We start from the raw sequence: 14,799 nt of genomic DNA, 5'->3' as shown, positions 1-14,799 counted from the left end.
AGGATGTCTAACTACCGACCTAGTTGGAGAAAATATTGCAGCCGTCATTAAAGAGCTTCGTCAGTGTCTGCCTCTTTAATTAGCCTTACTCAGAGGGGGGGAAGGGAGGGAAATAAAATGTTATATTAAACATCCTCAAAAGGCCATAATATGAGGCCGTACTGATACTTCGTATGAATCTAATCCAATGTCTTGTGTGGGTACAATTTAAAATAAAGTAAAGTAGAAACCCATCATCAACATCATCTCAATGCCCTGACTTGTCAGAAAAATATTGCAGCACGCACTACCAAGCTTCGTCAATGGTCGCCAATTGCATGAGGGCGAGGCTGTCGTATCAGATGAAGAGAGAGCGCTACTGGCTGAGGGGGGTAAGTTGCAGGTTATGAAGGAGCCAATCCTACAGAGAACGCAACTTGTGTAGGGCCCAGGAGCTCTCCTATGACAGGAGGTTGAAAGTTGCCTGAGGGTTGGATGGCCGCAAGTGGGTGAGAAGGGTTTGGGAGGAACTCTAGAGAGTGTTGTATGCGGCTGGGTTGCACGAAACGTTTCCAAACTGGAAATGTCGCCGTGTCGAAATGAACAGAAACGGCATTCTATAGAACCAGGAAATGGTGGGGGTACACCCATTTGAGAGTAGACAACAACATAAAAAATCAAACATATATCGACGCCTACATTGAAGCAAATATTTTAAAAAGATCTGCATCAACACATGAATGAAACAATAACTAGATTCATAATCTACATAAATCAAAAGAAAAAAACTTGACACTTAAAGTCTCTTGGCAACCAGATTTCATTAAGCATCAATGCAAATGTTCAATACATCATACATAGAGCAGTTAAATAGCTTCGGTATCACCAACTTCAACATCCATTTCCACTTTGATATGGCCTTCCATTCTCAAGTCCTCTTCCACATCCCAAAAGCAACATGGCCCTAAAACATAAGAGGCTTCTTTCCTGGATTGTAGCCTTAAATTGCTATGTACATATACCAAGTCATCAGCCATTTCATGCTGCAAACGGTTGCGCTTGATGGAATGTATAAAACCATATGTCGGCCAATTTTTCTCACATGCAGAAGCACTACATACGTGAGATAAAATCTTTATAGCCAATCTTTGAATAAGGGGGGTATCTTCCCCATAGTTTTCCCACCAAGAAACTGCTGAGAGCTTCTGCATGTCATCCAATCTTCAGGATCCCCAAAGCTCCCTTGCAATCCAATGTACATCGACAATTGTTCTTTTAGTTGTGTCTTTTCCATAGCACTCCTTCCCACTCTGTTGAGTGTGGCCTTCCATCCTTTCATTACCTCACCATCCTTGTTAGGTGACTTTGAAAACCACTTTGGATTTAAGAGGAAAGCTATTGCATGAAGAGGACTATGCATCATCAAAACCGTGCTTGTATGAATTCAATCATTTGCTGAAACATCTCTTTGCCATCCACCTCCTCTGCCAAATCTCCTTGATCCCTTCTACCATCTGATCCATGCCTTCAAAAATTACACGCATGCATGCTTCATCCATGTCAACATACGCAACATTTCCATGATTGGCCAACACACCTTGACATACAACTCAATGTCCTCCCAAAAGCTAGAAGACAAAATGCTCCTCTCTATCACTTTTGCATCTTCATTCTGAAACTTCCAGGCATCCCAATCCTCGCATGTCACCAAGTGCTTCAAAGCAGTCTTAACCCTCAACAATCTATGCAGCATCATGAAATGTGAAGCAAAACGGGTATCTCCCGGTCTAATTAACTTGAGGTTGGAGTGCTTACCAAACATGGCTCATGTTGCATCATGATTTGTGATGAACTATTGAACTTCATTTTGCTTTGTTACAGGCTGCTCCAACCACTTGATTGCCATCAAATCCTTCAAAAGCAAGTTCAGAAAATGTGTTGCACAAGGAGTCCAAAAGATATGCTTGTACTCTCCCTCCACAATCTGCCCTGCAAGCTTGCAATTTGCCGCATTATCAGTGATAACCTGCACAACGTGATCAACACCAACCTCTTTAATAACTTCCTTAAGTGCATTTGCGATGAACTCCCTAGTCTTAGAACTGCCACTAGTATCAATGGAGCCCTTGAATACTATTCCTCTTGGATTGGACACCACAAAATCAATCAATGGTCTTTTGGCTGTATCTATCCACCCATCGGAAATAAGAGAGCAACCATAATGTTGCCAAGAACACTCTACAGGTAAGAGACTTCTCTCTAATCTTGCCTTTTCTTGCTGTAGTAGTGTTGTATGCAACTTTTCATAGTTGGGAGGATTATATCCTTTACCAAAAGTTGCAATTGCAGAGACCATATCTGAAAAGTATGGAGAACGAGCAAGCGAGAAAGACAATCCGCATGCATAAAAACATCTAGCCACTACCTTTTCCACATCTTCTCTACATGAGGCATTGAACATACCTTCCAAACATGATCTTGAGCCTTTCTCTTTGTATGCAAAGGATTGGTGCTGGCAATCTTTTTCTTCTTGTTGGCACTATCGTGATCCTCCCGTGTCATGGAGGCTTTTTGAGCCATGGTAACCTTCTTACAGATGCCAATAACTTGCTTCTTGATACCAAGCAAGTGGGCACGCACTTGTGAGTATGACCTTGAGTAGCCTTCCCGACAAATAGAGCAAGTCCATTTCTTGCTACCAGCTGCATTGAAGCAACCTGTCTCAGTTACATACTTCTAAAGAGGTTCTTGTTCGGATGGCGCTTTCTGTGTAAATGGCGTAACCAAGAATGGTTTCTTGGAGCTGGATGCGGGTGTTGCAGTCGGAGAAGGATTGGAGCTAGCGACAGCTGACACGAACATGTTGGCTTTTATCTGCGAAAGATTGCTGCTCTTCGCTCTCATCTTTGTTGACCCAAATAAGAGTCTGGCTCTTTGTATTTCGGACAAGCCCACTTCGGTGACAAAACAACTTTGATACAGTTGCACTTCAAGGCCCTTTTTCTGATCGCATCATCCAAACCAAAAGGAAATTTCAACTTGAGAGGACACTTACACGGCTCAAAAATGACCGCTTGCCGGACGCAATTGAAACAAAAAAAAGTGTTCGTGGCCGTAGGGTCTTCCTCTTTCATTAATGCGTACACATGGAAGCTTTCCTTGCTTGCACTCGTGCCAAGAGGAGTCTTCTGTGAAGCTTAGGAGCTCTCTGAGTGTTGTCAGAGAAAAGATTTCGCTCTCTGGAATGAATCTCAGGCGACACTCGATAAGAGGGCTTGTTTATTTTTTTAGAGGGCTCATTTTTTGATCAAAGGGCTGGAGTTCAAACACGCTGAAAGAGACAGCTCGCTTTTAATTATTTTACCTTATGTTTTTTTTTTAAACATAAGTAAAGGCGTTTTTGCACGTTTCGAGGCAGCTAGAAACGTAGGGCCACTCTAGAAACGGCGAAACACGTTTCCAGGCTCTGTGTAGCCATTTCTGCAACTCAGGTATGCGGTGCCTCCTTAAGGTGAGCAGGGCCATGAAGGTAGAAGCTAGATTTTTCTTAAAACTTGAATCATGCTACTTTCGCTGCCAAAGGCAATGGATGCAACTGGCGTGGATTACCGATAGGTAGTCATAAAGTGAGGTTGAAAGGAGTCGAACGGGATATCATGCAATCAACTGAAGTTGAGAGCAACGCCATGCCATGGGGTAGGCAACTGGAGTCAAAGAGGAGGTGGTGGAAAGGGAAGCTGGAAAGCCACGGGTAAAAGAGAAAATGGCGGCTGGGAGATCTGAAGCCGATGTGAGCAGTTTGAATGACGCCAGTTGGCATTTTGTGCATGGCGGCTGGTGTTCTGTGAGGATGAGGACGACCTAATTAAATTTGTGCGGTAACGGTTGCGAGACTTCAGGTATTCCAAGTGGGTGAGGGTTGGCACCTTGGTGGTTGGGCTGCAGATTGATTAGAGAGGGAGAGAAAAAGAGCGGTCACGCAGCTCTAAACTGCAAGAGAACTGCATGGTGGCTAGAGTGAGTGGGAGAAGAGGAAGAGATAGAGAGAGAGAGATCGGGTGGGTACTGATGCCAATAGAAAACGAGACGGGGGAAGAGAGAGAGAGAGAGAGAGAGAGAGAGAGAGAGAGAGAGAGAGAGAGTGGTTTGCCAGTGGCTCCACCGTGAGAGTGAGAGAGAGAGAGAGAGAGAGAGAGAGAGAGAGAGAGTGTTGTGTGTAGATTGCATGTGCACATGAGAGGTGAGGGGTTTGGGACCGTTGATAACAATGCGAACGAACTAGTTGTTTCAAAGGCTGCAGCAACAAACAGTTCATGGCCAGTTTTCGATAACAGTGGAGTAAACACTTTTCCTGCAGAAGGTCAATCGGACGCTCTTACGTTTCAAGACATGACTCATTCATGTGGCGATGCAGCAATACTTTCAAAAGAAGATGATTGCTGAGCGCAGTTTGCTACCCTATCGATGCCTCGCAGTTGAGAGCTCGTGGAAACGTCTACCATTTTTCTATTACTCGTCTGTCTCGATAAATTTTTAATAAGATATCGTATCACACAAATTCTTTTGAGACCTTTGAAGCCCCTTAGAGTTTTGCCACACATGCACATATTTGATCAGCCTTCTTTGAGTCCGATCGTGAGCTGAATTCCATTAACGTCTCATCAGATTGCACCTACTCTATGAAAATCTCTCTTTTAACGTCTTCATATGCTACAAATCCCAAACAAAGCCTATATACATATTCCTTTTGGTATTGTATAATGCTTAAAAATCATAACGTGGACTTAAACATCAGATGCTTTATATGTTTGATTACCATAGATATTGTGATTTTCATAGTGATTCCAATCAATCACAAAGAAAGTTAGTAGTGAGCATGTACATGCAATGTTAGATTCTACAAGTTCAGTCAATGAAAAGCATATTCAAGTAGAGTAAAGAGATAATTAAAAAAATTTAAAATACTTAGCTTCTGATTATCCAGATCTTTAATCTTTGGAGTGTATTCTGGGCTTTGATACCACGGTTACAAACGGATGCACGATGGCCCTAGAAAAATACTCACAATAGCACAATCCATACCATAAAACAATAAATCAGCATACCTGAATTGTCGCACACGCACATGATCGTTATCAACACGAACCGATAGAGATAGAGAGCGAAAGAGAGTAGAAAAGCGCGTGCAGGTGCACCTCTTAGAGCGGAGTGCTACGTGAGCACGGAGATAGACAAGAGAGGAGAGGAGAGAATAATCAGACGGACACTGGGTGCAATCTGCCCCTATGCAAGAGTGACCATTTTCCTCTTGCACGTATTTCATTTATAGATTTCTTAAATGGTCAAATTGAGTACAAACTGGCTGGCCGGTCATAAATGGCCAAAGCTCATAAAAAGATCACTTAAATAATAAAATGTACAAAATATATATTTGTTCATAATACAGGCCTAGATCGGTCAATCCTTTTCCACCTATAAGCTGCAATAAATAGTAGAATATCAATTCCATAACGGAGAAAGCAACATAGCAATTTACACCTAACTAGTTTGGCATATACAATACTTGAAAAGAGAGAGAAATAGAACAATTGACAACAGTTGAGGACCAGATTTACATGGAGCGAGTCCCCCCTCCAAAAAGGCTTTGTATTATAGCTTCTCCCATCAAAGGATACTTTTTTACAATACAATCTTTGTGTTCCTTGACAAAACTTGTTGGTGCAATGCAAATGGAAGCTTCATGCACCATATTATGCTTGAAAAACACACCTAGTGGGCCTAGCCTCAATCCCAAGACCTCACATGCCTTTAAAGATGGTGAGAGCTAGTAGGGAATGAGGAAAGATTGAGAGGAAGAAGATGTATCTTACAAGAAAGAAGTATTCTCCTCACATAATCACTCTAATAGCATAGCTTAGCTTAGTAATTAGCATGGTAGAGGAGATGAGCATGCCATGGAAGCTTGGCTCTTGGTTGGATTTGCATTCTATAGCCAGGAGTTGTTGGTGTAGGCCTCTACTTCCGAATGCTTGGAGAAGGAGATGGAGTTCCTGCTCAACACATGAGTTGTGTGTGTGTGTGTGTAGAAAAAATTAGATAGCTAAAATGCCAACCTCTCTCTCTCTCTCTCTTGGTTGACCCCTCCTCCCAATTACTCTGGTTGGCTTCCCATTGGATCCTGCAAAGCTTAGACAATAAAAATTTAGAAGCATTATTGATAGCCTTGTGACATGTGTCTCCCTTTCCCGTTTTATGAGAGCTTTAGGTAATTAAAATAATTTATTTAAACTCTCATTGGACCTTTTAGTCTTCTGGCCAATAGGAATCAAGCAAGCCATTGGGCTACTAGATGCTCATTGGACCCCTTGGTAGACTGTCCAATAGTATTCTAGGGAGCTTAATTTCTATTGGTTCTTTTATCAAGAATTTTTAAATTGATTATGCTAATTTTATTCTATCCTAATTCTCATTGGTCCACCTCTATGACTATCCAATAGGATTTGAGGAGATATTGGGGGCATCTGGGCTAGGAGCCTTCCATGTGTATGTGGGGGGAGCTTTGGAGTGTGTGTGTGTGTGTGTGTGTGTGTGTGTGTGTGTTTCTCTCTCTTCCCCTACCTTTAGGGTTCGCCCCCTTTTTCCTAGGGATATGTGAAGACTTTTTAGTCTTTCCATAACCATCCAATTTTCCCAACTTTTGGTCATTGGACTTTTTAATTAATTTTTGGAACTCTAGCCTATGGAGGTTTTAATAAGCTAAATCTTAGGTCTTTTAAGCTCCATTGATGCACATTGCTCTTTTGCAAACTGTCCCCCTTTGGAGACCGGTCTGGCAGCCTTACCAATATTCTAGCTTTTACTCCCCTGGTACCTCCCCATATTAAATGATCAATTTAACATGAGAAAGTTATTTGGAAGAATTAGATATTATTTTTATGACATTACCTCTCTCTTGAAATCATAGTTGTCCTCCACTATGAGGTAGAGATAAAGCCTAGTCATTAGTCCATTTGCTAGCGGTAGAGGATCCATATTTTACCCCACGACACAGTTTCAAAATGAATGACTAGCCCATTTGGTGCTTGAGAGCCTTAGCTACAGCAAGCATGTCTGCACATTAGTCCGTATCAATCTTCCATAGTAGAATGATAATCTCTACTTGGTGTCTAGGAGACGTCGTCTCCACAAACATGATCATAAGCATGCATACTTATTAACATTTGTGCACAATAAAGAAAAAGAGAGCCTTATAAGACATAAAATTTGTTTATTTATACATATTTACATTTGCTTACTCTAGGAAATCCTTGTAAGCATTGACAAGGTTTAGGTTATCCTTTAATTGTATGCCTTGAATCCATCTAGCATCTTCAAAAGGATAATTTTTAAACTTGTTAAGATATCAGCGGATAGTCTTACCGCCTCTCAATACCTTGTTTTTGTGTCGGAGAATGGATTCAAAATGTAGCACCTCTTCTTGGTCCTCGATCTCCGGTGGGTCTTCAATGGTTGCTTCTTGAGGTGGCTCTCCTTTGTAAGGCTTTACTAGACTCACGTGGAAAGCATTGTGTATGATCCAATGTTTGGGCAACTTGAGTTTGATAGGCCATCTCATTGATGGGCCTAAGAATCTTTAAATGGACCATATTACCTTTTTGCTAACTTAGCATAGTACTTTTGGTGTCCCGTAGGATTCTTGTCCATCGTGTGCCTTAAGCGAGCCTTGGGAAACTTAAGCAAGACCCAATCATTTTGTTTAAATGCTAGAGCTCTTTTGTGCTTATCATCAATAGCTTTTTGCCTTTGGTGAGAGATGGAAATAACATCCTTAAGCTTTTGGAAGGATTCTTATAGGTCTCTTCTATATTCATATGCAGCAAAAATATTCCCATGTACCTTAAGTAGCAAGGGACTTTTTTATCTTATCTCAATCACCTCAAAAGGTGCTTTTCCCGTGGAAGTATGTACAATGTTATTGTAAGCATAGTCCACTAAAGGTAAGTACTTCTCCCATTGGGACTTTTGATCTACTTTTGTGACATAAGCTTTTAGTAGATCAAGAATTGTTGGGTTAGCTATTTCTCTTTGGCCATCCGTTTTGAGTGATAGGCCGAAGAGAAGTTTAACCTTGTACCTAAACTCCCAAAGAGACCCTTCCAAAAATTACTAGTCATTCTAGGATATCTATCCAACACTATGGACATTGGCAAGATGTGGTACTTGAAGATTTGTGATATAAAGAGGGTTGCCATTTGATGGGCCTTGATAGTCTTTTTGATAGGTATAAAATGTGCTTGTTTGCTAAACTTGTCCACCATTGTCCATACTTCTGTATTCCCATGGATAGACTTGGGCAATCAAAAGATGAAATCCATGGATATGCTCTCCCATGGTGAATTAGGGATTGGCAAAGTTTGAAGCAATCCAGGTTGCTTCCCACTATCAAACATCATCTTTTGGCATACCACACATTTTGAAACATATTCTTGTATGTTTGCTTTCATGGTAGGCCAATAGACGTATGTTTCTATCCCTTTTAGGGTAGATTGAATCCCTCTTTGCCCCACATAATGGGGAGCATGAGATTCATACATTACTTTCTCACGTAGTGAGTTAGTAACGCACATAGCCTGTTGCCATAGATAAGATAACCATCTTGTAAGGTAAATGTTTCTTCCTTCTTCCCTAGTGCAAGGGATGAAATCAAATCTTTAAAATTGGGTTCGATAGTGTACTCATCTATCATAGACAATAGATCATTGTGAGTTGCTATGTATACCACATTAACTCTCGGTCATTTTGAGAGTGCATCGGCTACTTGATTATGCTTGCCCTAGTAATGTGAGAAATATAAAAATGGAATTGCAAAAGGAAAATTTCCCACCTTATTTGTTTGCCGGAGAGCTTGGTCTGCGTCACATGAAATACTTAAGGCTTTGGTGATCCGTTCGCAGAATGAAATGAATCCCCAATAAATAGTGCTTCCACGAATCTAGAGCATGTAGAAATGCTAAGAGTTCCTTCTCATATATACCTAGAGCTTGCTCAACGGGTCGAGCCTTTGACTTTCATAGGCTATGGAGTGCCCTTCTTGGAGCAAAACAGCTCCAAGGCAATCACCACACGTGTCGCATTGGACCTCAAATTGGCTTTGAGAAATCTGACAGTGTAAGCACAGGTTGAGAGATAAGCTTCTCTTTGAGATTTTTGAAAGCATTTTTCTCCTTGGTGGACCATATATACCTAACATTTTTCTTTGTTAGGTTATGTAATGATCGTGCAATTTGTGAGAAATTTTCTATGAAGCATCTATAGTATACACACATACCTATAAAGCTTCTTAGCTCATGCAGATTCCATGAATTAGGCCATCCTTTTGTTACCTCTAACTTTGATGGATCCATTTGGATGCCATCTTGAGAGATAATGTGACCTAAATATTGAATCTCTTGTAAGAAAAATTCACTTATTATAAAGTTTATTCTCTTGTAAAACTTGAAATATTACCTGGAGGTGTTGCTTGTGTTTGTTTGATGAATTAGAGTAGATGATTATATCATCAAAGAACACTCCAATAAAGCTTTGGTGAGGCCTGAATATCTTCTCCATCAGGCGATCGAATGTGTCTAGTGGATTGGTCAAGCCAAAATGCATGACAATGTACTAGTAGAGACAAAACGTAGTGTGAAATGCGGTCTTCACAATGTCTTTATCAACTATCCTTATTTGATGGTAGACACCTTTTAGGTCAATCCTACTGAAGTAGGTGGACCCCTAAAGCTTATCAAATAAGTCTTCTACTCCGTGGAATGGGAAACCTATTCTTGATAGTGATCCTATTTAGTGCTCTATAGTCGGACACATACGATATGTGCCATCTTTCTTTTTCATTAATAACACTAGTGAAAATGGAGATCAGCTAGGCCTAACCATGCCTTTCTCAACCAACTCATGCACTTGCCGCATAATATCCTCTTGTTGAGCTTGAAAAAATCGATAAGGAGGTTTATTAGGCGGTGAGCTTCTTGGAAGAAGTTCAATTGCATGGTCGTCATCCCCTCGTTTGGGAGGTAGCTCACAAGGGATTTCATCAATAAAAACATCTTGGAATCCGTTGAGAAAATTGGATAACTCTAATTCCTTTTAATTTCTTATATCTTCTTTTGCTAAAACATTAGGTTCATTTTGAGAAATTTTAACAAAAATCATGTACACGGAAATAGATCTCTTTATTCACTTATTGAAAGCTTGCTTATGTACAATGATGTGCTACCAACCTCCCTTAGCATCTATGTATATATCTTTTTCCCTATACCTAAAATAGGTTTGTCTTTCAAGGAATTTAACATTGGCAGCCATGCGATCAAACCATGGTACCCCTAGGATTATATCCTCATGTTTGAGAGGAGAGATGAAGAAATCCTCCTTGTCCACATAGCTTTGGACATGGAGCCTCAATTTCCCAATTAAGGGAGTGACTGAGGCTTCTTGTCCCTTGAAAGCACCATCGGCAGGTAGGACATCTCCCATTGCATAGGCTTGAATGCCTAGCTTGGTGGCCAACTCTGTGGACATTGTGAGTAAAACCAGGGTCAAAGAGAATGAAAGCATCATGTTCTCTTATCTTTCCCCAAGCATGGCATAGAGGAGATCCTTTGTGATGAGCATCCTCTTCTTGAATTTTGACCAAGGTATACGTGTATTCTTGTGGGGGAAAGCATGACAGGCCTGCCCTTGCTCCCCACACTTGAAACAACGGTTATCTTTTTGATAACACTCTAGCTCTTCAGGAGAGAGTTTATTTTTGCCTTTATGAACTCCCTTCTCCTTGGCGGCTTTGTTGTTGTTGGAGTTTCCTTTTGGGAGACTTTTAGACGTTGTCCTTCCCCTTAGGCTCACTACGGTCTTTGTTTTCCATGGGCTTAAGATTTCTCTTAGCCCCTTGTTGAAAGTTGATTCTTGAAGCCACCATGGTATGGTGTAAGAGCACAGATATGGTGCGAGGCCTTTGGGAGTTAACATACTGTTAGCGGGTCACCGCAACGGTCGTTTGCAGCATAGGATTTTGGTACTAGCATAATGTCAATACTCAGGGAAGTAACTTGGATGGGACACGGAGACTCTTTGAGAGTTTCAATATCAAGAAGTGAAATTAACAAGCTAGCACACCAGCTCAACAAGCAAACCAACACTCAATGATCAGGGAAAATTGCCTATGTCCTTTCTCACAGCTCTAGGTCATCACGCCATTTTGGCACTTGAACGGACTCAAAATGCAACAAAACTTTAGGAGAAGGTCTAGGACACCTAGGGGCACTATCCTACCAAGTCTGGTTGCAATCCAACAAGGTACCAAAATCACGATCCATCATGAAAAAGGTCATGAAAACTGCAATAAAACATGCCATAAATGTTGTCCTATGGTCTAAGAACACTCTTCTATGGTCAAAAAGACTAGAAATAATTCTTTAGGCACTCAAATCTGCAATTAAGGCTCACTAACATGTAGTCGCAAACCACAACAAAACTGACAATGCTTACACTAGAATGAACGAGCAAAGAAAGAGGAACACGATGCAAGTTTTGGAATTGAAAACGGATTACCCATTCATTAACTGTGATGATTACAAGTTGGAGCAACTCGTAGCTTAAGTGTACGTTTTCAGAGCTCCCTTCTTCTCTTAAGATAAGCCTCTTTTCACATTAAGGTTATTGACATTTATACCTAGGGCATTCTAAATGGCTAGTGGCTGGTTCACATGAACCTTACAATTGTCATGATATAATTACAACTTAGGGAATTGATCCACTGCTCTGGAATTAGGATTACATAGAGCATCACTACACTAGCTCAAGAATATAATAAACTACAAATGTGGTGTCCGGCTAGTTGGGCACCCGTTCAATCTGTCCTCAAACATCCTCCCCTTCCTAATTCATGTCGTCTCTTAACACAACCTTGTGTAGTCTTGTCATAGGGTTGTCTTCGGCTTTGTCTTCAAGGTTGAACTTTAGCTTGGGAAGTGCGTTGTAGTTGATGACACTCCCCCCTTCCTTGACTGGTTTATATCTTCCATGTTGTTGATACGTGACTTGGTCTTTGATTATCAAGACAACTTCTCTTCTTGTTGTGCTTGACATCTTTGTTGCCAGTCTAGCCACCATGAAGAAGGATTTAATGCTTTTGAGTTTGTAGAACTGATCCTCTTTGTGGTGTGGACTTTATGATGGCTATGATTTACATGTCCACTGCAAATTGAGTGTCTGCAATAGGTCATCAATGTTGAAGCACGGTGTGAGATACTTTTGATTGTTGTTGATGACTCTCTTGCAGAATTTGTTATTGCTTGTCATTGTAGGCCATTCTTTGACTTGCCATTGTTTGATGGAGCTTTGTTGTTGACCTTGGAGATAAAAGATTCCCTTGATAAGCATATGGAGACTTGCTGTTTTTGCTCCAAGTTGTTGTCGATTGATTTGGGTAGACATTTCCTTATTGTTGATGTAGAAGGAATATATACAAGAAGATGATGATGAGGGTTTCTAGATTAGGGTCTTAAAACCTAGATGACTAAAGGTAAAAAACCTGGTGGGAAAAAAGGGCCTTTTGTATACGCTCTTATTGGAGTTGAGCATTTGGACTTGAAGTACCTGTCATGCAAGGTGAGTGCTTGGGAGAAACAAAGGAAGAGTGTTTAATGTAAGTGCCAATTATGGAACACTCTATATGCATACAAGAAATTTGTCAAATTAAACAAAACCATGTAGTGTAAGAGATGGAGTTGAGGGGTGCTTCAAGGAACAAATGTAGCACATTTTACATCAAAGGACATCTCAATAGCTTCCACATTTCCAAGAAGGGTTTTATGATGTACAAGCTTCTCCACTCATTTCTCATTGTGTTGCGTGTGTGAGTGTCTTTTGGACTTCCTTCTTCACTTACTACTATACTACAATGACTTTGACCCTTATGCTCACCTGTACCAGCATGAGGAGAGACACAACATAATTATGCTCAACTCTTCTTGCTTGAGTAGTACCTAGAATAGCTATGACGCTTAGACCACAGAGAGTATTACATGAAGCTTTGGTACTAACACCTCGCTCATTTAGTGGCTTAGCTACCCGACTCTGACTATTATGCCATGTATTTTTAATGGCGACATGGACTTACCTGTTCAAGGACAAAAACCAAATTCCATACGTTTTGGAAATTTAGGTCTCTTCCATTGTTTTGGTCATTGGATGCCACCATTTTGTTAAGTAGGCTACCATAATTTGGCTCCTCTTGAGTTGCTTGTCGTATGTTGACACTACTTTGTGAAACAAGTCCTTGTAGGGACCGATGTAGATTTTGCTTTGTCTCCCATGAGAAGCGGTTGTCGAGATGTTTGGGTTCTGTGTGATTGACTTTCCATGAGCAATTTTGGAACCCATCTTGTTGTTGGTCCTTGTGTGACTGTCTTTGGCATTTTATCTTCTTCTATATTTTGATGGACACTAAGCTTTGGTATCCAGACCTAATGATTTCTATTGTAAAAGCCTTCTTTTTGTAGTTGAAGATGAGGTATCCATCTGAAGGTTGTGGTAGCCTTGGTTGCAATTGGCTTCTATTGGTTGCTGGTTATCATTGCTTGCCTTTGGACAGACGCTTGTGCTGCCTGATTTCTCTTGGTTGTTCCAGATTGAGCTACAGTTTTTGGTAACCATATTTGAGTGTTACCTTCTAAAAATCCTTGTGCTTCAAGTAGCTTGACTGGAATCATCCACTGTTGCATCTGTTTGTATTGGGTAGCTTCATTGAAGTCTACTTTGGCACCCATACTTGTCGCATTGCTTGCTTTGAAGGTCTTTTGTTTTGTATTTTGCTAATTTTCTTTGTTCAGGTTGAGCTGTTTGTCTTTCATTGATAGATTGGCTTGTTCTTCGTAGAACTCTTTGGTTGAGGCAAGTAGATCCAGGATGTTACTTTAGGCTTTTTGGCCCAAACATTAATGTTTCCTTGGAAGTAGCCCTGAGCAGTGAATGACTCATTTGATGCTACCCACCCGGTCCCTTTATGTTGTTGAGGCTAAGTTGGTGTTGTTGTATCCTAGCTGGGTCTTTGACTTGGATGTGCTCTTTGGATACTAAAACTTGGTTGATTCTCTTCGGCTTCTTCCTAATGCTTTGATGTGATGGAAACTTTGGTTGATAGAATTTTTGTTTCGATTTCCATTGCATTGTCGATGGTGTGGCTCTTGAGGTATAAATTTGTCTTGCAAGATTGATATACTTTAGTATGTACCTTTGCTTTACCTTTTTCCGTGATGGTTGGCAATTTCTTATCCGCATGGATTTGAGAAGATTCGTGGACTCTTACCATTTTCATTGTTGAAGCTTTTGCTTGTTGTCGAAAGAAGATGTTTCTCCAACTTTTTGTTAGGACTAGACTCTCTTTGATGTGATGGAAGTCAATTATGTGGAAAGTATCTTTATACTCCCCGGTACTCAACTTCAGTACGGCTTTTGCCATGCCAAAGCTGGGAATTGGCATTTTTGATCTTGTGTACACGATCCCCTCTAGCTCAGTGATTGGAGGCTTTCCCATCATGATCCATGTTCCATAAGTCATTAGATTCTTTGTCGCTTTTGGATTTATCACAGCTGAACATGTGATTTTGAGTCTCGTTTCTCCGCATATGCTGAATTTGATCATCATAAGAGACAATCGATCTTCTTCCTTGTCCTTGTTCTTCTTTTGATCTTGCATTTTCTTAACATTTGATGTTGAACCTGGAAACTTTATTCCTTCATTTGATTTCATTTGTACTTTTTTTT

At 40.7% G+C, this 14,799-nt stretch overlaps 1 pseudogene; it reads right to left on the bottom strand.

The window, feature by feature from the left end:
- Window positions 1-845: 845 nt before the first annotated feature.
- On the bottom strand, window positions 846-1,818 carry LOC147452113 (uncharacterized; annotated as a pseudogene).
- Window positions 1,819-14,799: the final 12,981 nt, after the last annotated feature.

This window comes from Adiantum capillus-veneris, chromosome 8 (genome assembly GCF_014529385.1).
Source record: "Adiantum capillus-veneris isolate H3 chromosome 8, ASM1452938v2, whole genome shotgun sequence".
NCBI lineage: Eukaryota > Viridiplantae > Streptophyta > Polypodiopsida > Polypodiales > Pteridaceae > Adiantum > Adiantum capillus-veneris.
The sequence above is the reverse complement of the archived record's forward strand: the minus strand, read 5'-3'. Positions and strand labels throughout refer to the sequence as shown.